Source organism: Lissotriton helveticus, chromosome 4_1 (assembly GCF_964261635.1).
Source record: "Lissotriton helveticus chromosome 4_1, aLisHel1.1, whole genome shotgun sequence".
Taxonomy (NCBI): Eukaryota; Metazoa; Chordata; class Amphibia; order Caudata; family Salamandridae; genus Lissotriton; species Lissotriton helveticus.
This window is the reverse complement of record NC_136063.1, coordinates 1,703,014,281-1,703,041,750: the sequence shown is the minus strand read 5'-3', so window position 1 is coordinate 1,703,041,750 and position 27,470 is coordinate 1,703,014,281. Positions and strand designations below refer to the sequence as shown.

The 27,470-nt window shown below is 43.2% G+C and overlaps 1 protein-coding gene across 2 annotated transcripts in view; it reads left to right on the top strand.

Moving 5' to 3' along the window:
• LOC144827656 (gamma-aminobutyric acid receptor subunit gamma-4-like) overlaps positions 1–27,470 on the top strand; it is a 2,222,498-nt gene that overhangs the window by 1,429,442 nt on the left and 765,586 nt on the right. The gene's annotated exons all lie outside the window — the stretch shown is intronic.

The following is a 27,470-nucleotide window of genomic DNA, read 5'->3' as shown; positions in this document are numbered from 1 at the left end:
CCCATAGGAGTCAATGGGAAGGCATCAGCAAATTGCGAGTGGCACTTAGAAAATTTCATGGGTGCAGGGGGGGGTCCAAAGGACCCCCCCATGCACCCCTGGAATGTATTTTTCGCATCATGTTTCACACACACATGTCCTAAGGACATGTGTGTGTGAAACATGAATGTTGAAAAAAAAACATTTTCACCATTTTAAACACTTTTTCCAAATTTACCGAGTGGTTCAACCACTCGGTAAATTTGGCACCCTAATTGCGAATTTCCACTTGTAAAAGTAATGATGCATTGCTTTTAAGAAATCGCACATATGCGACTTCTTAAAAGCACCCGCAATTTTAGAACTCGCAACAATGTTACGAATTCTAAAATTGCTTCATGCATCCCAAAAAGCACTTTTGCATTCGCTCTACATGCTTGATGCATGTGGGCCATTGTCTTTTTCTCATAGTCTAAGTTCTTCTTTCAGAGGTATGTTCCAAGTTTGTTTTCATTAAACTCTTTCCACTTAACAGTTGCGGCTTGAATGTTCAAAGAAGTTTCCAAAAACGTGATCTTGGCTCTAATACTTTTAGCTTTTTCAGTTTCTTTATGTGCCAATTATGCACAAAGAACTCTCCTGCCTAACTGCCTGCTCAAACTGTCTTGTAGATTTTCACGGGCGCTCTCCAGCGATGCTGCCTTTTTACTATGAGAGCTGCATTGACTAGTGATGATAAGTGGATGGAGCTCCTTTAAATAGCAGAATTCCATCCAAGATGGCCACAAATCTTATTGGACTTTGTAGGTCCAGCGAGATATAAGATGCCCACAAATATGGCCAGTTCTCGCCGGATTAAAAGGAGATCTCAGCAGCGCATTCAATAACCAGCATTCAAAATATTCCCAGAGTAGAGCACCTTTTAACTAAACAAGTTGTAGAAACTAAATATTTGAGGCCACAGTACTTCCTGTTACATCCTAGTCACCAGCCCCTATTTTTGATGACTCCATTAGTCTGTGACCCGTGCACAATAGACAAAGGGGAATGGGTGCAATCTGGAGAACATGACGCTTACATCAGTATATGTATTAGTTGGGTTGTGTTCTACATGTAAATAATTTACCTTTGTGTGCAGGACGTTGCACATAAGTCTGTAGCATAATTATCTAAGTATGTTACATTGTATATAGCCGTATATTATTATTAAAAGCAATTTCTATGGCGCAACTAAGCCCAATGGGCGTCAAGGCGTAGAGGTACACTGATTGCTTGATATGTAGACTTACTTGCAATGTTCATTTGTTTGATATATAAATTATCACTTATATGTACACCTTATCCTTGCCTATTTCCCTTTCTCTGAATGACTTTCGTTTTTGGATGTTTTTTTGTTTTGTTGGTTAGGTTAGGTTAGGTTAGGTTTTGTGAGATTTTAGTGTTTCAAATTTTATGATCAAAGTATGGCTGTGCAAAGTCGGTTTTCTTTACATGCTAATTCTATTCCTTTCTCTTTTTAGTGGGTGTTACTAGGTTAATGTGCTTATCACCACTAGAGGTTCGCTTATATTTTGGTTGCTACCATGCTCTATACTATGTTCACTTTCTGTGTGCAATTACTGAGCTATGTGGATCACTTTGAGGTTGGCAAATGCTTGGTATCCACCAACAAATAATGGATGTTCCATTCGCCAACCTATGCGTTCCCAAGTCCCGTTGAGAAATCAGGGAACTTTAACTGTCTCTGCCAGCACAAAGCCTTGACCCAGCGATCCCTCCACCACATGACCTCCTTATCTTGGTGGTGTTTGCCCCATCCTATTCATGCTGCATCAAGTCTCTCTGTCCACTATTTTGGTTTGTGCCGTTTCATCGCCGAAGAGGTCCTTGCCTAATATCTGGTCTGCAGCAACTTCAGCGGGGGCTGATCCCAGAGGATTTTTGCACCAATATTTCTCCTGCACTAGCAATTTGCAAGCAATGTGCCGAAACAGTTGGGCCCAGGAGAGATCAGTAGATACTAGGACGCCCACCTCTCACTCTCTTACATCCACTTCTGCCTCTGCTCTAAATGCTGTTGCAGGTCTTTCCGACTTCAAAACAAGCTGCTACAACTGTACTGAATTGAATTGAGCTGCACTGTATTTGCACTTGCGGCACTAGGGTAAGACCCATTAGCAACACTTCACCTATACTGTCTATTGTTGTGATTGTTTATTTTTGGTCTTGTACCTGTTTGCCGGGAGTGTTGACAAAGAGATCTGTCTGGGCAGTCTCGAATTGGAAGTTAGCAGGGGACCTTTACTATGCACTTGTGGTAGAGCAGAAATTCTATTGACATCCATCAATACATCAGCCTATGCAGTTTGTCTCAGTCAGTGGGGAGTGAGGAGAACCGGGTGTATAAGGGCCTAAAACAAATGGCCTAATTTAGACAAGTGAGGAACAGCAATGCACAGATATTTTAGTATCCTAAGGTAGACAATTTTGCTACATTCAGTCGGATAACAAGCCTGGCGGCAGTGGGGGTTGGAGTGACCTGTGTGGGTTCACTGGCCCCCCTTCAGGTGGAAGGAACTTATGGGATGTTGTGGAGGCTGTCTGTTGGACTTGGCCCTTTTTGCAGCTTCATCCCTAAACTGTTTGCCTTTCTCAAAGCATTTTTTTCTGACATGGTGTTGGTGGTTTTTGGCCTCGGGGCACTTTAGCACTGCTGTCCAGTGTGAAGTGCGTGTGCTCTCTGTGATAAATATGGTAGGATTGGTCAACACCTTTTTGGCCTATTTAATTTACCTGTCAGTCCTTTGTAGAGTGGTAAACCCAGGGCTGGTAAATTAAATGCTACTGGTGGGCTTGTAGCGCTGATTGCACCACCCACCAAAGTAGCCTTTCAAACCTATCTCAGGCCTCTGCCATTGCAGGGTCTCTGTGCGCAGTATTACTGCCGCTGTGACGTGGCACCTAAAGTGTGTGCCATGTTCGTGACTCCCCCTTTTACTACATGTCAGTCACCCCTGAGGTAGGCCCTGGCTATCCCTATGGGCAGGGTGCATTGTAGGTAAAAGATAGGACATGTATCTTAAGTGTGTGACATGTCCTGGTAGTGACAAACAGCCATTTTGGTTTCTCACTACTGTGGGGCTGCCCTCCCATAGGAATGCATTGTGGATTCCCTGATAAGTGTTTCAGTGGTAATCCCTGATATGAGAGGTGCAGCGTGGTCAAGTTTGGAATATTTGGAATAGTGATAATAAATGCTATGCAACGGTGTGAGCAGAATTTTTATAACTATTTCAGAAATGCCACTTTTAGAAGTTGGCATTTCTGTGTGCTTTGTGCTTGTCTGCCTGATGTGAATTGCATGTCTGGCTTTTGAGTGACAGGGGCTGGTGAGGTGTGTGTGGCTTCAGGAGGTGCAGGGTGAGTCAGCACAGGGCAGAATGGGACATCAACATTTGGAGTAGTGGGAGAAGTCCCTAGTCCCACCTGTCTCAATTTACAAAAAAGGCTCAAGACGGCTGTTTTAAGTTTATTCTGCTCATTGGGTGTCATCTTCTCAAGCGCCGAGATATACCTGGGGAAAATTCTCTGCACTATACAAATGAGGATAATAATAATAATAAAAAATATTAGTATGGTACCTGCCCTATTGAATGCTGGCTCCGCCCCCCTGTGGTGTGTCTGATGGCAGAGCCGCATCTCTAAAAGGAAGTTGTGTGCACTGTGAGCAGAGTGCTCCAAAACCCCCCAGAACCAGTTGCATCTGGTTCCCCCATGCCCTGCATTACAGACAAAGGAAACTGGGATATAAATGTAGGGGCTGTGACCTCATGAGAAGCTGTTCTGTGTTGTTCCTGACTGAGGGGGGCGTGCTGCTGCTGGGGCCCAGGAGGAACCACCATGGGGGCTTACCTCCCTGCTGGGGGGCCCTGTGTGCAGGCCTCCCTGGGCCCAGCTATGACCCCTGGAACCTGGAGGGCATCCTGCACCCTGTGAGTGCTTTGCTTTGTATATTCCAGGGCCCTGAGGACTTTAGAGACCTGATTTGGCCCTTCTGAAATCCGTGCCCCAGGGAAAGGGCTTGCGCAGGACTGATCTGCTGCCCTGCCAGAGGAGCGGTTGTTTTTGCACTTCTGGAGGGGAAGCACTGCTGTCTCCTTACTGGCATGGTGAACGCTGAGCTTGAGGCACCCCTCTGAAGCATGAGGAGCACTTTGCCTTATTGTGCCCCTCAGCGCTGTGCCCGCACCCATGGAGCGCGTGATGGGAGCTTTGTAATGGAATGAAGCAGGAGCCCACCCGGCTGTTGTGTGCCCGGCCGTGTGTGCTGCATTCCGGGGGGTACCCCAGTGTAGGGATTCCCCCGTGCTCCAAGGTAGAGCGGGAGCCCACCCCGCATTGATGTTTAATAAGAAGAGTGAGTGCCCACCCCGCTTCATGCATACTTAGAGAGCGGTTGCCCACCCCGCTTCATGCATACTTAGAGAGCGGGAGCCCACCCCGCATTGATGTTGGCTGTATGGCGGGAGCCCACCCCGCACTTGCTTAGCACCGGGAAGTTGCTGCCAGTCGATCCGTAAGCCAGCCGGCTGTGCCTAGTTGTGGGCGGGGTGAAGTACCGGGTCACCAATTGTAGCGCGGCTGGAGCAGAGGAGGCAGCAGAGCCGACCAGAAGCCAGCATATGGCACAAACGGGGCTCCAGTGAGCTGTTGGGAGCCCCGATGCCCGCAGAAGAAGCAGACGGCAGGAGAGAGGTTGTCTACATCAAGGTGGGGTTCCCGTGACCGAGAGAGCCTCGCATGCTGAGCACAGAAGAAGCAGGCGGCATAGCGCTGGAGGCAAGGCGGGGCTCCCGTGTGGTAAGGAGAGCCTAGCGTGTCCCAGAAGCAGGACCGGAAGAGGCGAGGACTCCTGACAGAAAGAGAGTCAGGTTTGTGGGGCTCATTGATGAACTGGCGGTTGGAGGGGGCGTAGGGGAACATTGTCGGTGACCACCCCCTGTGAACCCTCTAAGGGCACCGTAGTGCCTGTGCTGGTTTTACAGCAGCCCCACCTGGCAGTGGGCAGCTGCAGTGTGGGGCCACATTGGTTTTGGAGTCCCCATGGGTCTTAAGAGCCACCGTGAGTGCCTTATTTGCGCCGCATTGTGGTGCCTGATAATGGCACCAGAGGATCCCCAGTAAAAGGGGCTCCCCAGGGCAAAGAGGTGCCGGTTCACAGCCCAGTGTGGATGCCCATTTGCTGAGTGGGCCCACATGACAGAGGGCCGCTCCAACGTGGGGCATGTTTTGTTGCAAGAGCCAGTGTGGCTCCAACGAGGGGCACAGTGGTTTCAGGACCCCAGTGGGGGTCTGAGGGCCAGTGGTGCCCGTGCCTAATTTCCCGTGGTGATAGAGTCCCTGAGTGGTAGAGGAGGGCACAGTGAGGCCCAGTGATGAGCACAGCTGCACGGCAATTAGCGTCTGCTGCACCGCTTAGGTCTGCGCAATTGCGCACTTTTCATAATTGCTGCATTGGCAGCTGAGCCCTGACTTTGCGGGACTTAGGCAATTTGAGAAGGCCAGTTGGCCTGGGGGACAGGTTGGTTGTTGGTAGGGTGCAAAGCCCTAATGTGATGCCTCTTTCATCATGTATTTAGGCATATAGATACGGCTATGAGGTCTAGGCGTAATGCAATTTATGTGTGTTGTTATGCCTACAATAATGTATGTATAATGTGATTCATGCTCCATGGTTTATGCCTCTAATGATGTCTATGCTTCTTAGGAGGTTATTGCATAATGTGTTTATGCTGGTGAGGCCTATTGCATAATGTGTTTATGCTTAGGATGGTGTCTAAGGCTAATGTGATAATGCTTAGGTCATTATTGTACCAGTAGTTACTGGTTGTGGTTTATACTTACTTACCTGATCTGATGGTTCTGACCATGGCCCGATTAGCCTGGTCCTGTATATAATCCCCTGTGAATATTGCCTGTGCCAGTTGGCACAGTGTAAATGTGTGATTAGGTTTCTAATGTGTTTATGATAATACAATGGCTATTTTTTATATAACCTTCTGTGGAGTTTCTTTTGTGGTGTGCCTAGTTTGTTGCTGCTCTGTGTGTGTGTTGCGCAAACGCTTTACACATTGCCTCTGGGATAAGCCTGACTGCTCGTGCCAAGGAACTAAGGGGGTGAGCAGGGGTTATCTTCAGCATGTAACTCCCTTGACCTGACTAGAGTGGTGGTTTCTGCCTGGCTTTGGCGCAAGCCTTAGCCAACCAGAAATCCCATTTCTAACACTGTTCATGTAGCAATGGATGTGGCTTGTGACCGCCACATAAACATCATGCATACCCCCTACAACACTTGAGTCACAACTTTCTAAGCAACGGGTACTGTCTCTCTCCTGATATCCAATGAAGCGACTCTCACATGACACCTCGGCAAGAATGCGAACACCTGGCATAGCTGCAAGGGGCAAAAAACCCACAACCATGCAGCATCCGTTGTACTGGAAGAGGTGCAGCAGATAATATCCCCAGACTATTCAATGTAAACTACCAAGGAACTAATTTACTTAGACCTTTACTGGACATTACACTAGGTTGATGGCCTTATTAAATGTGGGAAGTGCATACTTACCTCTACCAATAACCCACTTTTCAACACTACCTGAAGTGTGAACCCTACAAAGATGGGATTCCTGTTATTTGCCAAGATAAATAAGTGCAAAATAGTATAAACCTGCCATTATATAATGACATGGACCTTGACTGTTTCAGTCACTTGAATTTACCCTGGACACAATCTTCATCCTGAACACATTGCCTAAAAAACAAAGAGCCAAGATACCATCTCTGTTTGCTAAAGAAACTGAAACTTTTTCTTGTAGAAACCAACTTCAGAACAGCTGTTGCACATTTACCTCTGGATGATGTAATGCCCTGTGCTGTGGCCTCCCACACTCCACACTGACCCCACTTCAGGACATACTTCATAATGCAGAATGTCTCATCCAAGACCTGAAGAAATATAATTACATTAACCACATCGTAATGGAAATCCATTCACTCCCCATGCGGGACACTTCCATATTCAAAACCAGCTGCATAATTTTAAGAGTCATCACAACATGCACCCCCATGCATCTGGCTCCCTAGCTCATCATCTTGTGTAACTCTCAGCAAACCTGCAGCTATGGCATCATCTGACTGAAGACTAAGTGGTATGAAAAGGAAAAAACAATCCATCTATGCACTCAGGGTGTGGAACTACATCCTTGTACCCATCAGACCTTCCCCAAAGCTGCTCCAACACAGGAAAGAATTGAAGACACACCTCTTTAAAGACTACTACATCACAATGCAGTACATTTGTGCTCACATATCCAATATACTCATATCTACATACAAATATAATTGACCCTGTCATATGCTAGCAAGATTATGGGATTGAGAACTCTGAGGCCTTCACATCTACAAAACTCCTGGCCATATTCCCTTTAATTGACAATTCTTTGCATTTGTAAGTCCAAATTACGCTTTTAAGATAGTGTTTTAGCTTCACAATTCTGTATTTTATGCAGTGTCTTATGTGTTGACACACTTCTCTTAAATCTACTGTGTCCACATGTTGATATACACTTTGAGTGAGCATTAAAGACTGAGAGCCTTAGTTGCAAGCACCTTCGTGTTGCTCTTGCACCACGCAACACGGTCCAAGAGCAACGCAAGTTGCAAAAGATATTTATGAAGCCTGCAAGGGTTCATGAATCTCAAATAAAGCAAGACAGCACAAATCGCTATGTTTCTTTACTTTTCTCCTCATTACTTCCTCTTTCTATGTATGCTGCATTCTGCAGCACACATAGAAAGAGGAAGGTATCCCTTCCTGCACAAAAACAATCCTGTCTGCAACACAGGCACCCTTGCACCATGGTTTTAAAGGTGAATGCATTGGAGCTGGGCAGCGCAAACGGTGCCAGCGCAAGGACAAGGGAAGGAATGCCTCCGATTCTTTTAAATATTGCGCATTCCTGCCCTCTTCCTGTAGCGTAGTGCAGCATTGCATTACTTTGCCATAACTATGGCCCTGAATTTACAGCACTCTATCAATTAGGGCATCATGTGTCACTCAGAATCTAACATGGCATGAAAATATGTGTTTATTTCTGGCTCTGTGAATAATTTTAACACACATTTTTACTCGAGGAACTGAAAAGCCTCCAAATTTGATTGCAATACCCCTTCAGGAGGCGCACTTTTTTTTCCATCTGTCGGAGATCATGGTGGAGGGGACGCATCTCATATATTCTACTTTCTATTTAAAATGTTTAGTTATCCCCGATCTCTAAATCAAGATCTTATTTACTAACCCCATGCATGTTTAACTATTTTCAGTGACTCATCAATTTAATTAGAAATAATCTATCACATTTGACTTTAAGACTTTCTTTGTCTAAGCTCAAGTGATGACAACGTTCCAACAGGTCCTCTCCTTTTAACCTTTGCAATCTGTACATTGCCAAAAAAAAGTTGAGACCTCAGACAGCAGAAGAGCCCTTTCAAAGACCTATAAAACAGTTACAACCCTGTTCACAGTGCTTACTCAAAGAAAAAATGGTATCCTCCAAAAAGGCATAGGAATCTTTTCTGCTCATCAGAGTGCCTTGATCAGAGAAAATGTATTCTCAAAAGGTATTGAGCATATTGCCATGAGATCATGGACTCGTGTTGTCTGTGGTGAGTGAGCAAGTGATGTTGAGAATAACTTTTCACTACTGCACAATGATAAAGCAATTCCTTTGCTGATGCATGGCTAATATTGCTCAGAGGTGGGATGGTGGGGCATGAAAAGTTTGTTTGGGGAGACAAATATCCATCAAGGTTTCAGGTCGAAGTACTTGTCACAGGAAAATGACAATCACAATAGACCTAAAGGAAATTTTAGTAACTACACTGCTTTCCTTGGTAATTCCATTACCAACCATTAACCTTATCCATTGAGTTTGATTTGTAATTACTACAAACAAATAGTGATTTAATTGAGGCATAAGAAGCTGTTAGGGAGGGGCAAAAATAGGGTGGCCTATGTGAAAATGTCAGCTTAACAATCCATTATACATTTGTCTTCAATAGCAGTGAAATAGGTAAGGCAACCCGTATCAGTCAAACCGTATGGTTAGTGGCCAAAGGCCTTGCTTTTTGGGTTATGAGCATATGCTGTTTTTACACTGTGCCATGCCAAGAGCCAGGCCGTAACTCAATTGAAAAAGTCACATAGCCCAGCAAGCCACATTTATTATGAGGGGATAACTTCTTCATTGCTAAAATTTATTTTTTCGTCAATAATGCTGTTACCTATACAACTCAGGTGCTCAAACAGCTGTGTAAACCTGTCATAATATTTGTTCTCATGTTGATGAAAGATAATGAACTACAAAAAGCTCAGTTTTACTGAATGCCAAGTTTAGCTTGGAACGCCTTTTTTTATATAATTTAAACAAAACTTGTTAATAATGGTCTATCTGTCAGTTCTAGTAAATAACTATAAGCTTATTTATGCTGTTAAGAGATTGGCACTGTGTGAGGCGTATTTATATATAACATAATTTCAGTTGAATATGGTCTTAGATAATGGAATATGACCCCCTCTCTGCAGTAGCATTTTTCGAACGCTCCTGATAAGATGTCATGTCTTTAGAGGAACATAAGAAGATGGAATCCTTTCACACCATGCTTCACACCCTCCTTCCACATGTACTTGAAATTAATACATGCCACGCACGCATACAAGTTAATTAGAAAGACAATTTAGTTATACTGCCAGCTTTCACTCGTGTCCCATAGGACCAATCACAGAAGCATCACGTTTCCGCTGCAAAATAGGTTTGACATTTAATTTTACAGAATAGAATCAGACCCGTGACGAGCGAGTGCAACAGCTTTAAAGAATCGATGTTTCACTTCTCCCATGTTTTGATGTCAGGCTGCAGAGTACCGCTTGGTTTTGCTTTTGATGATGGTTTTCTTAAAGATGATTTTGTTCATTGGTAATTGTTTCATGTTTCTCCGTGATTGAAAACAATGATGCAATTATCAGCCATAGAAACAAAGAGCTAGAATTGGATCCCAAAATATTTTTCACTTTGATAAATACGAGTGTATTTGCTGCTGACATTTATAATTGATTGGTTTGTCAGACATGTCCAATACTACTTTTATTATTTTCTGAAAAAGTACCTAAAATTACTGTAGTCCTCTTACTATTATTTTCTTCCTGCTTGTAACACTAACATGCTCACAAAAACACTTAAAAACACACATATACTCAATATGATGTTGTTGGACTTACCATCTCTTGTGTTTTGTGCCCCTAGATTTTTCCCTAGACTATTTTTTTAATTGCAGAACTCTGTGCACTTTACCCCAGCTAACCGGAGGTAGAGTGCTTGTGATCTACGATTTGACATGATGAAATTGGCATAACCCTAATTGTCTTGTTTAACTTGCCTATGAGATCTTATCATATAGTGCCTAAAGTGTACCCAGGGCCTGTAAGTTGAATGTCACCTGTGAGACGCAGCACATGTTGTGTCACTGAATGCTGTGACAGAACAAATATGACTGGAGGCCTGCCATGTGTAGCACAGTGGTACAGGCTTTAACTGCAAATCCACCCTGTAAAAAGAACCCCTCTTTGACAATCAACCAATCAGTCAATTAGGACACTTGTAGAGCGCGCTACATACCTGTGAGGGTCTCAAGGTGCTGGAGGGGGGTGCTGCTACTGATCGAAGAGCCAGGTTTGAGTAGTCTTCTGAAGGCCAGTAGGTCTTGGGTCTGCCGTAGGTTGGTGGGGAGGGTGTTCCAGGTTTTGGCGGCGAGGTGGGAAAAGGATCTGCCTCCGGCTGTCATTCTTCGGAAGCAGGGGACAGCTGCGAGAGCAAGGTCGGGAGAGCGGAGCTTGCGGGTGGTGGTGTAGAAGCTGAGTCATCTGTTGATGTACGCTGGACCGGTGTCGTGGAGGGCTTTGTGTGCGTGGATGAGGAGCTTGAAGGTTATCCTCTTGTTGACGGGGAGCCAGTGTAGGTCTCTCAGGTGGGGAGTGATGTGACTGCAGCGGGGGATGTTGAGGGTCAGACGTGCCAAGTTGTTCTGGATGCGTTACAGCCGCCTCAGGAGCTTGGCCGATGCTCCTGCGTAGAGGACGTTACCGTAGTCCAGCCTGCTGGTGACGAGGGCCTGGGTGACTGTTCTTATTGTTTCAGTGGGGATTCACTTGAAGATCCTACGTAGCATTCGGAGGATGTCGAAGCAGGAGGAGGAGATGGTGTTGACCTGCTTAGTCATTGTGAGGGTGGGGTCGAGGATGACCCCTAGGTTGCATGCGTGGTCTGTGGGTGTCGGAGCAGTTCCCAGTGTGGTCAGCCACCAGGAGTTGTCCCAGGCCGAAGGGGTGGACCCAAGGATGAGGACCTCCGTCTTGTCCGAGTTCATTTTCAGTCAGCTGTTTCTCATCCAGTCGGCGACGGCCTTCATTCCTTTGTGGAGGTTGGTTTTGGCTGTGTGGGGGTCTTTGGTGAGGGAGGTGATCAGCTGGGTGTCAGCCGCATAGGAGATGATGTTGAGGTCGTGTTGACGGGCGACGTGGGCAAGGGGTGCCATGTAGATATTAAACAGCGTCGGGCTGGGGGATGAGCCCTGGGGTACATCGCAGATGATCTCGGTGACATTTTAGTGGAAGGGGGAGGCCGACACTGTGAGTTCTGCCGGAGAGGAAGGATCTGGTCCAGTCCAGGGTCTTCCCTCGGATTCCAGCGTTGTGTAGGCGTGTGGCAGACCGTGTCGAAGGCGGCTGACAGGTCCAGGAGGATGAGGGCTGCTGTTTCTCCATTGTCTAGAGGGGTCCTGATGTCATCTTTGGCGGCAATGAGGGCGGTTTCAGTGCTGTGGTTGCTGTGGAAACCGGGATGGGATGGGTCCAGGATGTTGTTTTTTTCGAGGCAGCGGGTCAGCTGCTTGTTGACGATTTTCTCGGTGACCTTAGCTGGAAATGGGAGCAGGAAAATGGGCTGGAAGTTCTTGAGGTCCTTGGGGTCCGCCTTTGGTTTCTTGAGTAAGGCATTGATCTCTGTGTGTTTCCAGCTTTCCGGAAAGGCTTCTGTCTCGAAGGATGTTTGTTTTGTCCTGCAAATTAAAAATTATTTTCCTTAAGAAGTATATTCCCCTCTATTTGGCTGTGGCTTTTTCAGTTTGCCATCACTAGATTTTTACTTTGTTTGTTGTTTAGCAACCGAGATTGGATTTATTCCCTTTTTGCATCTAATGCCCGCTCAATGGGCCTCCTTCATCTTTTCTCTATTATTACACACAGGTTGCCTCTATAGTTAGTCCGTTTAGCTTTTAGACACTCTACATGTCTTACGGCTGATATCTTAAAGTACCTAATTGCCTTGTGATGATTAATCCTCATTACACTTTACTTGTTGGCTACATCGATTTACGAACTGCTGGTTGTTAGGAGATCCTGTTCTGTTTGGACTCCGGGCTAAGAAAGTGCTTTGTTGCCCCAGACTTCTAAGGTGTGTATTGCATGATATTGGTGCCGGATATTTTTTCCTGATTCTAACACGGCTGTTTGGGATATAAGGTTCAAGGTATGGTTGGCTGATGAGTGATTTGTTAATATTATATTTTTTTTGACACTATCTTTTGGGTCATTATTTTTTTCTTATTTTGTATGTATGATGAGGTGAATTTTGTGACTGTCTTGCTCAATGGTTGACCATGATTTATGCTGTTTTTAACTTTTGATATCTTCTTATATATTCTTCCCCCACAGACAGTCTCTCCAGCCCTGGTGTTCACACTGTTTTACGCTACAATTTTTTGATGACCACTCTCGGGTCACGAATAATGATCAAAGCATAATATGTGCGCCCTGATGAAGGAATTTATATAATGTCTTTTGTACTTTCCGAAACGCGCGTCGGCGCTTTTCTCTCTTGTGTGTTGTGTATGGTATAGTAGTGAACTGTATATTTTTCTGTTTTTTGTAATGTCTGATGTTTTTCTACTTTTTTGTAATTGAATGTATTTTGGATACATTGTATGAGCTTGATGTATTTGTTTCTTGGTTGTTGGACTTATAGTGTGAACTTTTATTTGTATTTCTTGAATATCGTAAATTATGGGCTGTCTTCTCTTTGTATGTTTCATGAATTTTTATGCGCTATTTAGATGAGGTTAGATCACTGTGATGTACTTGTTGTATTTCCATTGAATTAATGTATCTATGTGTTTTGTCTAGCATTTTTAAAAAAAAACCAGAAAATGATAAAATATCGAATAATGAAAAATAAATAAAAGATTAGTTGAGCTGTTCTGTGGGTGGAATTTTTCAATATTTAGGAACTTTTGTCCTATTGTGATTGATAGTTGGGGACATCCTTTTGATGTTATATAGTCAAGGCCTAAACCATTCTTTTAAATACGAATAAATAAATCACCATTAGTAGGCGTCATTGTTCATTAGGGCAAGGTACAAGGTATTTAAGAATAGGACATGCAAAACCTTAATGTTATATATGTCCTTATAGTAAAAAGGCCCAAAGGCTATTTTCACTGTAGCAGCGTTAGATGTTACATAAGAAAGCACGGGGATACAATATTAAACTTAATGTTGGTATCCCCGCTTAGGAAACAGCTACAAAGTTCACTTTATGGCTTTTTATAATATGTATTACAAACCCAATTCTGTTCCATTAGCGTCTGGAAGCCTATTTGAATGATATTCTAACTGTCATATCACCCAAGAGATGTATAGCCCTCCCTTTGATGATATTACTACCAAAGCTGACACAAAGGCATTGGGTGTGGATAGGTGTTCTTTTTCTCTAGCAGGATGGCCATCAGGGCTGTGACCAAGAGCCTAATTATCTTTAAAGGGACCTAACCTGTCATAGGCAGATGTATTTCACACCTGGCCCTGCCCGCTTCCTTTTTTCCCTAGACACTGCCCACAGACAGAAGTAGTAACTACAGGCTAACCCAGCAAAGCAACACACAGCACATGTGCAGTACTCCTCCTGATAGCTCTCCACCTCTTATTCTTTGCATGATCATCTTGTTCCAGAAGTGTTCCAAAAGTCTGGTGTTTTGGGCCCAATACTTATACCTCTTTTAGCCTTTGAAGACTTTGTAGTTTACAAGTCCCTGCCTTGCCTGGCCTTGTCTCCAGACACACTCTTGCACGGCACACCTCAACTCCTATGCTACTGCTGGGATATTTAAAAAAAATCTAGCAAGCATTATTATTTGGAACGCCAATTGCTCAAACCTTCAGTAATGCAAGACCTATTGCATTGCAAATGCTTGTTATTGTCTGGCATTACGCACAGTGCAGCCGCTAGGCTCTTCTTGGTTGAGAAAGTGTCAGCCCAAGATTGGGAAGAGATGGCATGGAGGCTTGAAGTGTTTGAAGTGGAATGGCTTTGAAGTTTGGAAGACGGGGAGAAAAAGTGAAACGTTTTAGGACTCTGTCATACAAATGTTGAAAGAGACAGTTTAAGGAGCAGAAAAGAGGGGAAGAAGGACCAGAGAAGTGACAAGGCAGTTAGAAATGGTGATTTATTATTCAGTGTTAATGGTACGAGAATGCCTAGCGGTAGTATGGGGATGTGTAAGTTGGTCTTAGGCATAGACCAGATTAAATAATGGTTAGAAATTTCTGTTTGGCATGTATTTTATATTTAAGTATATTTGTACTGACATTGCAAACGAAATACAGAGCGAACGAAATACAGAGCGAACGAAATACAGAGCCACCCAATGTGCATCTTAAGCATACAGTGAATATTCCAATATTCCTCCGTTCAATAATACAGTACGTTCCATTGCCACTTGTTTATTATAGGCCATTTTTTTCCAATATCATAATGCGAGTACCATAATGAACAGTGATGCACTAAACATTGGCCCTAACCCTAAGACATTGTTACTTAGGAGTTAGTAGTATTAGAGGTAGAACGAGGGCTAGCTGGCACAAAAAGGGGTTCAGACACAGACCTATGAGAGTGTTGATGTGTGAGGGTAACAGAGGTGACAGGATTCTTAGTCGCTGCAGCACGGGACTTAGCAGTTGGGTATGATAGAAGGGGTGGAACTTGGAGGGCACAGCTGAGTGTTTAAAAAACAGGTAGGAGGGGGTTGAATTCACGTGAGGTTTAAAAGAGGGATGAATGAGGTTTGGAAGATGCCGTGTGGGGATGGTTAGATGCTTCAATATGAGCTTTGAAGGGATGTGAGGATCAGAGAGGTGCAAATGTGAGACAGGATGTGACAAGGAATGGATATGTTTATAAGCTTTATGAGGTCTGCCGCCATTGCCTGCTTACTCCAACGAAAAGGCATGCGGCTGCTATTGTTAAAGCATGCCATACTTCCAAACAAAAACATGTTTTATAAATGAAAAGCTGCAAATCGGACGAGCTGCACAATTTAAAAATATTATGCATGGGTGCCATTTTGCTCAAAGTTAGGAGAGCAGCAAATTGTGAAAATATCATGCACAGCCGAGTGTTGAAGAGTGAGGGTAACAGAGGTGGCTGGATTCTTAGTTGCGGGAGCTGGGGTATTAGGAGCGGGGTATGATAGAATGGGTGGAACTTTGAGGGCACAGCTGAGTGTTTAAAGGAAAGCTAGGAGGGGGACATATTGATGTGAGGTTTAAAAGAGGAGTGAACAAGGGATTATAAACACTGCATGGTGATGGCTGAATGCTTCGGTATGAGCGTTGAGGTGATGTGAGGGTCAGAGAGGAGTGAACACGAGACAAGCAATGGCGATGTTTGTAAGGTGTGTGAGGTCTGCCGTCATTTTCTGATTACTCCAACGAAAAGAAAGGTGCTAGGCTTCTATTATTAAAGCGTGCCACACTACCATACAAAAACATGTTTTATAAATGAAACGGTGCAAAACGGGTGAGCTGCGCATTTTGATAATATCACGCGCAGCCTCCATTGCTAATAAAAACAAGTTGCGTGAGCTACGGATTGTGAAAGTATCACGTGTGGCCACCATTGCTAAAAAAACAAGTCGGTGAGCCGCTTATTGAGAAAAATGAAATTCTGGGGAATAACATACGATTTTGGAAAAAATTGAGGTGGGTGAGCCATGCACAACAAAAGAAAAGTTGGGCAACCACCATTGTTACAGTTTAAGCGCGGCATGCTGTGCTGCAAAAAAAAAGTAATTAAGTTGCAGGAGAGCGTGTCATGCCAGTAACAGCAGGTAGGAGAAAGTCTGAAAGAAAATTGTGCTCACAGACTGTAAATAAAACATACCAAGTAACAGCAAATGTAAGTGGGGCAGTCCTCATGGGTGGTTACAACATGAGAAAAAGAGGTACTAAGGAGGGACTACAAAGCCTATTAACAAATCAAAACCAGCATTTACAAGGACAGTAACAGGAGCCAATTGAAAGGATGGGTGGGAAAATAAAATAAAACTCAAACACTATATCACTTTGTATTCCTGGCTAGACCTTTCGCTAATAGGGCTTAGTGCGAATAAAACCTTTTTTTTCTACCTCTGCTTAGAAAAGGCATAGAAAAACTTTGTTCAGTTTAGTCAAAGTTATTTCTTGCTTAGCTTTTAAAATTTTACTTATGGGTGAAATCAGGTAACATAAACAGAAAATAACTTTGTAATAAATATAATTTAAGCAGCCTGAGCCAAAACTGGCCTAAAACCATTTCTCGTAATAACATGAGAAGGACTATTTGTTCACCAAAGGACTAGGTTTCAAGATAGAAAAAACAGCAGTCTGTCATTTGGTTCACCAATACCTAGAGAATTCCTATTGATTCAACTGTTTCTAGCACACAGATTCAATCAGTAAGAACACAGTTACAATTGAAAAAGCAGTGTGCCAACACACAACATAGTTAGAAAATATTATAAATCAATTTATGAAAAACATATAGAAACAAATGTAGCAATTTAAAATCAAGAGAGCAGTTAATCATGCAGAATTAATATTGTTCAATATGAAAAGAAATCACACCATACATTGACAAACAAGCAGGTAAGTTACAAAGACAATACCAATAAGGTTGGGGGTATTAAAAGACCCTACACTTTGTCATTACAAAAAACCATGTCTGTGTAGAGTAGTGTTGGGGGTTGGAACCTGATATACAAGGAACAATCAATATCTAGTGTGACAGCCCACTGCACGGATTATGATGGTAGTGCATCAATGCGTTTCAATGATATTATCTTGAATTAAACCATCTTTATCAAGACTAAAGATATTGCTCTCTGATTATATATCTACAATCCAAAACATATCGTTATAACAAATAACGCATAAAATATAATTATACACAATATGAAAACATACATATTATTGACTACATGATTAGTCTGTTGTATTGCTTGAATTCATGTCTACAAGTTACAAAAGTCACTAACAATATTCAAGACATCACTGCTTCAACAGTTTAATCCGATTCCCTCAATAGATCTCACAGGTACACATCAACACACTCATTCAAACATTCATTCTCTGTCCCACCCAATTGGCAGCAACACTACAGACGCAAACAGACGTGGGCTATACCTCACCATAGGAAAACAAAATTCCCCACATGCGAGAATCACTTTTTTTCTGGAACTCCTTGTTGGAGGATTCCGGTAGCTTCAATCAAACCAGGAATTTGAAATAAAAACCTGATTAGAAACAAGAAAAGTTGTCTAAGAATCTGCATATTCCATATTATAATAACATCTTAATTTAAAACGGTATTCCAAGCCCCACCGTTTATGTGATCCTATCTCACCTTTCATAAAGAATCAGGTGGTAGGCATAAAGTAGTCCGCAGGTATACTGCTACTAGGCAACACAACTATCCTCACTGCTCCTCTCCAGTCACGGCGACTAATGTAAATAAACAGAGATATTACACACAAATGCTTGTATAGGAGAACTGCCATAAAGTCATTTACTGGTAAAACAATGGGAGTATCAACATACCTCTAAAAACATATAAAAGGATCACGTCCTACATTGGTGCAATAACGCTTCCTACTTAAAATCTTAGTCCGTGGGAGCAGGATTCATAGACACCCTTCAATAAATAGGGTCTGAAATGAAAAAATCCAGGACAGTACTCCTTTTGTAAGAGGGATGATCATATCCAAAAGCGCTCAAATATATAGCCACAGCCACAGCTAAATGCGTGGTCACTCAAAATAAAATCTTTTATATAGAATAAGAGTTCCATGGCAAAGAATAAGTGGAAACCACAATCACACATTAGATAAAAAATACGCTAAAATCTATGGCCACAGCCACAACTTTTTGCGTGGTTCCCCAAAGCCTTAACTTATGTTTCAGCCTAAGCAGCTCAAATAGAGGAAAAAGTCCCTGGGCCAGAGTTAGTGAAAACCACCTCCCCACATTTAGGCAGAGCTAATCCAATCTTAAAATGTGCCCCAATGAGTACCTTTTTTCTCTCTAGTATGACTGTGCAACTCCACGTCCGTCCAGTTTCGTCAGTCAATAAACGCCAAACCGGCATACAGCCTGGCATTCTATAGGCATTGGTATGATGGAACTAGGTCATGGGGCGGGTCAATCATTGATTAGGACCAGCCCCCAGGAATAGTACCTCCCTAGTAAAAAGTGTTTTCCGTAACTCCAGCCGATTCCGCCATATTAAAATGGTCACGGTTCTTAACTGCACTACTCGGGGAACCATGCCAAGACTCAACACCATAAGTCCCCTGCACATCCCCTAACGGCGAAATTTACTTATGCAGCAGTGCGTGAAGGTCAAACATACCAAATCGCAGATAGTGTCCCTTCTTCATAAACGGAGGCTCATATTACCAAAAATGAAACCGCCCTCTTAAAATGGAGCTAACCTAATGTGCATGAATCAGGGAAGATGCCATACCCTACACCATTAATAGATAGCAAATCCTCTATCGTTCAACCGGCCTATACGACAGTATGTAATGCTCCAACACTAGAATTTGGACAAACAAATCTTAAATTTATTAAACCTGCTCTATCGATGCAGACAACGGGGTAGTCATAAAATAAAAAACGCGTATTTAACATAATTGCCACATAATACTGCCACTCCTTGCTGACAGCCAAACCATATAGTCTTATCAATCCGAGGTAAAATGTAGATGCTAAGCTCGTGTTTTCAGCAAATCCAGTCTTAAACAGTGACAGTGCTCTATCTAAATGAGGATTCACCCTATCACTTTATGCAGTGATACACTAGATATCATCTGTCTTCTGTCAGTAATAATCTTATTACATCTTCTGAAGGTATCTGGCAATCACTAAATGACAATGGTCCATGATTCTAATACACTGAACTATTCACGCAACCCATGCATCCAGTCTTTCCTAGAATTTAACCCTTTCTGAAATGTCCCAAGTTTACAGATTCACCATTGCTCTCTCAATTTCCTTTTTCATTCTAAGTCACCACCTCATACGTTCCCCTTTATTTTCGCCAAAATGGACCATTTGAACTTACTAAAGTCCTGATTGGCTAGGGCATAGTGGTCTGTGAGTGGAGCATTTTCTTTTTTAGTTCTCAATGCAGATTTATGCTCAAGAACTCTCAATCTGAGCTCACGGCCAGTTTCACCCACATACCCAAGTCCACATGGCCATATGAGAAGATATACAATATTCTTGCTGAGATAGTTATTGAGGGTGTTAGCTCTTATTACGGTGCCATTAAACTCAAGAGTTTTCATGATAATGCAATGATCACATATAGAACAATTGTCGCATTTGTAGTTTCCTATAGATTTTGTGTTTTCTATTGTGCTCTTGGTACTACCTGTGCTGGCCAGAGAAATACGTATATTTTTATTACGTATGAATGCAAATAGAGCTTTTTGCAACTGGGTTTCCTGGCCATCATTCAGAATCATCCAGTTTCTCTTAACAAAGTTTTTAATCTGAGTCTTCACGCCACAAATTGACTGACAAAGACTATTTTGTCATTCTTTTTCTTACCTCTATTCATGTCCAGCATATGTTCTCGGTCAAAGTATCTAGCACATTTATACGAATGGTTAATCAAGTTTTTGAGATATCCCCTGTCATTTAATTTTTTTTTAAGAACATTAGAGTGTATATGGAAATCATCAATTGTGGAACAATTCCTGCATGAACGCAGAAATTACCCAAAGTGAATATTATCCCCTTGGGCTCTAGGATGATGGCTCCCATAGTGAAGAAGGGTATTTATATCAGTTGGCTGAGTATAATGCTCAACCGCCAAAGTGCCCTCATTGTCCTTGATGCAGATATCCAGGAAGTTGACTCTATCCTCACTGCACTGTGATGTAAACCTTAGATTCGAATTATTAAGCCATTCCATGAATTCATCAAGAAGTTCCTTGGTGCCTTCCCAAATAAAAATGATATCAACAATAAAACGATACCAGTGGTTGACATTCTGGTAGGTGTGTAATTTCATAAAAAATTTGGGGCCAGATGTAGGTGGCCAATTACCGGTCGGTAACGGCCGAATTCGGCCGTTACCGACCGGTAATTGGATTTTGAGATGTAGGGGGAAAAAAACAGGCATTTTCGGTAATTTTACAGAATCGGTAAATATACCGGTCGGTAAAATTACCGAAAATGCATTTTCAGTATGTAGGTGCCAAGTTGCACATTGACACAGGGCTTTGAAAATCGGTATTTTACCATGCAATACAATTGCATGGTAAAATACCGATGCAGGTGTACATGCACATCTGTGCATATACACCTATGCCATGTGGCACACATACATGCCCTTAGGGCATGTATGTGTGCCACATGGCACACAAGCCTAAAACAGGGGTGCCAGAGGGTGTCAAAGTGACACCCCCTGCACCCTTGCTAAAATCGGTATTTACCGATTCTGTAATTACAGAATCGGTATTGCCCATTGATTCCTATGGGCTTCACAGCCCATAGGAATCAATAGGAAATACCGATTCGGTATTTCCAGATTCGGTAAATACCGAATCTTAACGATTCGGTATTTCCACATCTGGAAATACCTACATCTCCCCCCTTCATATTTACCACTTCTTAAATACCGAATCGGTAAAATTCGGTATTTAAGAGGTGGTAAATATGAATTACCTACATCTGGCCCATGATGCGTTAAAATTACCTACATAAATGCACGGGGCACAAGTGGCTTCCCTTTGGCAGTCCCTTCTCTGAATAGAAACAGGTTATTTTTTAATACCATTGTAATACAGCACATACCAAATTCACTATTGCCACCTCCTAGATCTTCACCCTCCAACAGAGAGGCTGCCACTCTGATGGTATAGTCCTGGGGAATATTAGTATAAAGGGCTTCAATATCTAGGGTGACCAAGAAATGTGTCACCCTGTTGAAGCCCTTTCCCTCAAAGATAGAGATGGCATGTCCTGAGTCCCTTAGATATGATTTGTGTTTATGGACTGGAGGTTTTATAAAGAAATTAGCATACTTACTAAGGGGTTCTTGTAGGGAACCTATACTGCTCACAATTGGTCTCATGGGTGGGTTGCTCAAATTTTTATGGACTTTAGGAAGTCTGTATATGGCCGGAGTAATAGGGGTACTGTTATTCAGGAACCTAAACTCTTCATCACAAATCCAACCTTCATTTTTAGCCATCTCTAAATGTTGTTCACCTTCATGTTTAAGACTCACCAGCCTAGTATGTGGTACTCTAAGATGATGATCTGGTACTCCTAGGAAACGCCACATTCTTGAAATATAGTCAGTTGTGTCTAGGGCCACCACTCCCCCGCCCTTATCGGCCGGTTTAATGGTAATGCTCATATCATCCTGTAATGACAAAGTGTAGTATCTTTTAATACTCTTGTCCTTATTGTTATTGTCTTTGTAACTTGTTTGTTTTCAATTTATGGTGTGATTTCTTTTAATATTGAACAATATTAATTCTGCATGATTAATTGCTCTCTTGATTTTAACTTACTACATTTGTTTTATATGTTTTTACTTAATTGATTTATAATATTTTCTAACCATTTTGTGTGTTGGCAGACTGCTTTTACATTTATAACTGAGTCCTACCTGATTGAATCTGTGTGCTAGAAACTGTTGAATGAATAAGAATTCTCTTGGTATTGGTGAACCAAAGGACATACTGCTGCTTTTTATGAAACAATTTCTACCACTCATCACACTACCAGAGTTAGAAAATGTATTCTTTGTTGGAAGAAGTAATGAGCTTGGCTCAGAGAACAATAATATGCCTCTGAGCTTAGGAAAGCCCAATGAATGTTAAGTGCTGACCTCTTAACACTGATTAGCTACTTGGGAGTGGTCAAGAGTGGTTGGTAGAACAGAGGGCAGATTTAGCACTACCTTGTTTGACTTTCAGATGCCAGGGAGGGCTTCTCTGATTCATTAATTCCCAGGACCCTCCTAGACAAACTGTTTCAAGTCACGGTAGAAGGTAAAATCTGTTCTGACGCCTACCATGCTTCCAGAGCTGGAATATGCATTCTTGGCTGTGAGAATTCATGACTCTGGCTCAGAGGACAATGGCTTCGCTTTGTGCACGTGAAAGTCCATCCCGATGAACATTACTTTATCTGTCAAAGTGGAAATCAGTTCCTTATTATGAATAACTGGAAAGTACAACTTTTTGGCGTTGCATGTTAAGGCTGGCAAAAATAGAGAGGAAGGGGATGTGTCAACCTCTTCACCAGCATTTAATACACAGAAGATTCCTCTAACCACTGCAGTTTTTTTCTTTATCTTCATGGCATTGTTCCTGCATCCACCAATTGGGGAATCAGTGATACATCTAACTGCTTTATATTTATTTTGCAGTTAATCCTCTTAAAATGTGTGACATTCATACTTTGATCTATAGATGTTTGTATGAAGAAAGATTTTTACAAATATCCACCGAAGATTTTTTTAATATTTTCATGTTTTTTTAATGTTTTAGTCAAAGTATAATCGGTCTTAGTTACCCACATTACATATGCCATAAAGTACCCCGTACATTAGAATGTTATTGCAAGTCATGAGGAGTTCTTTGATCATATAAAGGAACAAGGCTGAAGGTCCAGTTCCTGTAAAAAGTCAGGTAACTGTGAGGTACTTTATTCCTTCAAATAAATGGTCACACCGTCAACTGTCCCACAAAACACTTAAATCCTTAGTGCTGTGTTCTTTCATGTGAAAGATATAGGATGTTTGTAAACATGAAAAATAAAAGTAAAATCTCTAGTGCACAATTAAATGTACTAAAAAAGCAGTTAGAAATGTGTTGTAAAACGATATTATAGCCATTGTAATATAAGTAAGATTTTAAAAATGCTTATGCACAGAATGTGTAGAAACATGCAGCAAGATTCTATCTTTCCTATAAATACCTCAAATGTGCAAAAAGAAAATATATTACTATTAATAGTCCCTTTCTGGTTTTTGCTGTTCTTGAAAAGCAGAGCATTCGAAGGAAATGACAGTATTGGGACATCAGATCTCAACTGTAGTATATTAAGTTATCATCATTGAGTTGTTACGTATATTTATTCCAGGACTAAAGGTGTCACAAAGTTGTGGGTGATAAAGAAGTTAGAGACAGACTGTTTTACAGAGATTTCAGGCTCCCCTGTATTACAAAAATGTATAAGTTAAAGTTAAACCTTTTTTTTACTTGTGCGAATATGGTGGAATATTGCTTAGTGAAAGTGCCCTTTGTGTAGTCCGGGTGCTATAGGGTGGGGGGTCTAAGCTCGTAGGGGGCATCACCATTTTTGTACTTGTTCCCGGACCCGCGGACACCTTTGCTCTCCCCCGCCGCCGCTGCTGGCATCGCGGCCGCTGAGAGGGGAGAGCGGCCAGGACACTACACTTCCCAGCATCCCCCGCCTGCCTCTCGGGGACGCCGATTTCCGCATCACACTGCCGCGCCCGGAGGCGCATACGAATGAGCTGCTCCTGCGGCGGAGTGGGGGTCTAAGCTCGTAGGGGGCATCACCATTTTTGTACTTGTTCCCGGACCCGCGGACACCTTTGCTCTCCCCCGCCGCCGCTGCTGGCATCGTGGCCGCTGAGAGGGTAGAGCGGCCAGGACACTACACTTCCCAACATCCCCCGCTTGCCTCTCGGGGACGCCGACTGCCGCATCACACTGCCACGCCCTGAGACGCATAAGAACGAGCTGCTCCAACCGCCTCGCGGGACACGTGCGGGCGACGCCGGGCTGAGCCCAGGCAGAGGGCGGGCCATCTGTGGCCATCAGGGGCCAGAGGAGGCCGGGCTGGGCCCAACCACCGTCATCTGTGATGGGTAAGAGAAAGCAACAGATGTCCAGGGTTCAGGAGGGTAAAAACGCTAAGGTCCCCAGGAGAACTGACTCTATTATATCCTATTTGACCTCTGCTGTTGGGATTCTTAGTAAAGAAATAGCTAATGCGGAAATTGAACTGGGACTGGGTTCCGCCGACAGTGATCAGGATAAAAATGTTGCAGTGCACACTCCTCGACTACCATTGGAGCCAAACATTGTCATCGTTAAAACACCACTAGTCCCGGTTTCAAATCCTACCCCCTCAGTCGCTGAGGATATACCGAAGGTGCAGAGTGACGGAACTGAGGATACAACTTTGCAAAAGCAAACGCATAGCGCAGGCGGGTTAAGAAACCACATAAAAGAATTATTAAAACAATTGCACCTGTACGCCCTGACCCCATTAGCAGGCACCTTGTGGCTCAAGTGGTGGAGGAACTGTTTACTGCAAGGTTGGAGCCTGCCTTAATAGCAATTGGTAAAGATATTGTAGATACACTAAATAAGTGTGTGGCGGGTTTGCTTAATAAATGTAAAAATATTGATCAATTTATCACTCAGCAGAGAGCCAATAACTGTAGCACCACCCAGATAAAGATTCCCCAAGGAGATATTTTGAGGGCGGCAACCCCCCAAAAGGCTTAACAGGTTCTAAGGGTAACCAAGGAAGTTACCCTCAACCATACAGTATGTAGCCAATCTAGCTCTGCAAATAATGCAAAAGAAGGGACAATACAACGTGGAGCAAATAACACGAATACCACAGCTTTGCCCCACGCAAGACAGGGGAATATGCACGGTCCTATCTTGGACTTACCACCAGCAGCGGCACCTTTTGTAGCTGTCTTTACGGGGGCCCCTTCAGTGGAAGAAGACGCTTATGAATCCACACATGACCTTATGAGGATAGCCTGGCGCTGGTGTGAAGAGCATAGTAGCGGGGGCTTAGATGTCTCTAAATCTATTATCATGGCAAGAAGAGTTGCATGGATAGGGCGTTGCCCAAAACATATTTCTGGGCATTGTGTGGTGGTGAATTTTACCTCACGCTTAGTAGTGGATAGATTATTCTGGGATGCCTCTGATTTAGACAATATTGGCATACGACCGGTCCCCTTAGGTTATTTTTACCCGCCACCTAGGCCCCCCCGATATTCCCCCCAAGGTAATCCCTTAGTGGATTCTCAATATGCTTACCCATCATACAGACCCACAAGAAGTGATTTCCACACCCGGCACAGGGAAGTGCGAGGAACAATACAAAGGTCGGAAATAGTTCCCCCAGTTCAAATTGTTGTTAGATCTCCCCCGCCTCAGGTAGACATGGACATAGGGCTCTCAAACCGCTTTTCCCCGCTGTCACATCTGGACCAAAATGATTGACATGAACTGCCGATGCAACGCCAGGGGGATATAGAGGAGGGTTGTAAAGCCATGGCATCTTGCAAATTTCTCAGCTGGAATGTGGCAGGGGTCAGATCTAAGATACAGGATGAGCTTTGGGTAAAGTTTTTAAAGCTTCACAGCATTATCGCCCTACAGGAAACGTGGGATGTTAGCACTAGCTTTAATATGGATGGGTTTTCAAGCTTTGTTGTTCCAGCGGTGGGAGAGCAACCAGGTAGACCGAAGGGTGCATTACTCTTCCTAATTGCTCTGAATGTTAAAGGTGTCTTCAAAAAGTTGGAACTAGAAACCCCCAACATTCTGATACTTGAGTGGAGTTGTGCAAACTCACAAAAGTATCTTTTAATACATTTTTATAACTCCATAGCCGGGTCATATTGTAATGAACATATAGGCATTTTGGATAAATTTTTCTCAGCACATAGACTTAAACAAAACACAGCATTTGAGTTAATTTTAATGGGAGATTTCAATATACACCCATGCAATTGGGAGTGTAAAATGGGTGAGCCCCTAGGGCAGTGGTTCCCCACTTTGAACACAGTTTCCAGGGCGAGGCCCTCGAAGAATTCTTAGCAACTTTCAACCTTTTTGAACCAGGTGGCCAGGAAGGGCTGGAAAGAGTCCCCACATTTGTGGGAAGAGGGTCCTCTACAATCATTGATTATATTTTTATTTCGTCTGGGTTATTAGGTAAGGTCCGATTGTACAGGACGGAACTCTCACCATTTAGTGACCACAACCAAATCATACTGAAGCTGGATGTGGCGGCTTGGAGTAGCTCAAATGAGTTGGCGAGGGGGGGGGTGGAAATGCTGGTCACATCAGACCAAGGAAGAAGGATAAAATGGGACAGAGTTGTACCGGCGGTTTTTCTGGAGGAACTGGCTATAGAGGCTGATATAAAATTGGAGATCTGCCTAGATAGCATGGCTCCCAGCTCAGAGATTATTGGGGCATATGAAGAAATCTGTCGACAGATTTCCAAGAAGTTAGAGCTAGAGTCCAAAAGAATCCAGAAAAAGGAATATAAATGGTTTGATAGCAGCTGCACAAAAGCACATGGAGCCCTGATACAAGCCTTAAAATCTAAACCCAGGGATAAGATCTTGGTTGCAAATGCCCGTAAATTATACCAATTAGCCATAGCCGCGCGGAAAAGTCACCTCAGAGAGGAAGCGTGGGAGAACCTCCTCGCTACCGAGGTACTGCGTGACAGAAAGACATTTTGGTCAATTATAAACCAACCCTTCCTCTCCGACCAAGATAACGCGGATACAGACTGCGTTATCCCTGATGAAGGGTGGGTTGACCATTTTAGTGAAATTTACGGCGGAGAACATAGGGATGTACTGGCTAATCATAACATGGTACCCGAATATGCAGGTGTAGGAACATTAACATTCATGATCAGCGAGGTAGAGAAAGCTATAAAAGAATTGTCGAAAAAAGACACCGGGACCTGACGGGGTCCCAGCAGACCTGTATTGTTCCCATCCAGGCTTTTGGGCAAAGATCCTAACCAATGTTTTTAATGCCTCCAGTACAGCGGGATTCCTGGCATCCTGGTCCAGATCAATTATAGTCCCAATTTTTAAAAAAGGGGACAGAGGTGACCCGGCTTGCTACAGGACAATCTCCCTCCTGGACTCTGCAGTGAAAATTCTTGACAGAGTGATTTTATATAGGTTGAGGGATTGGCTTGAGGGCAAGGGGGTCCTCTCCAACTTACA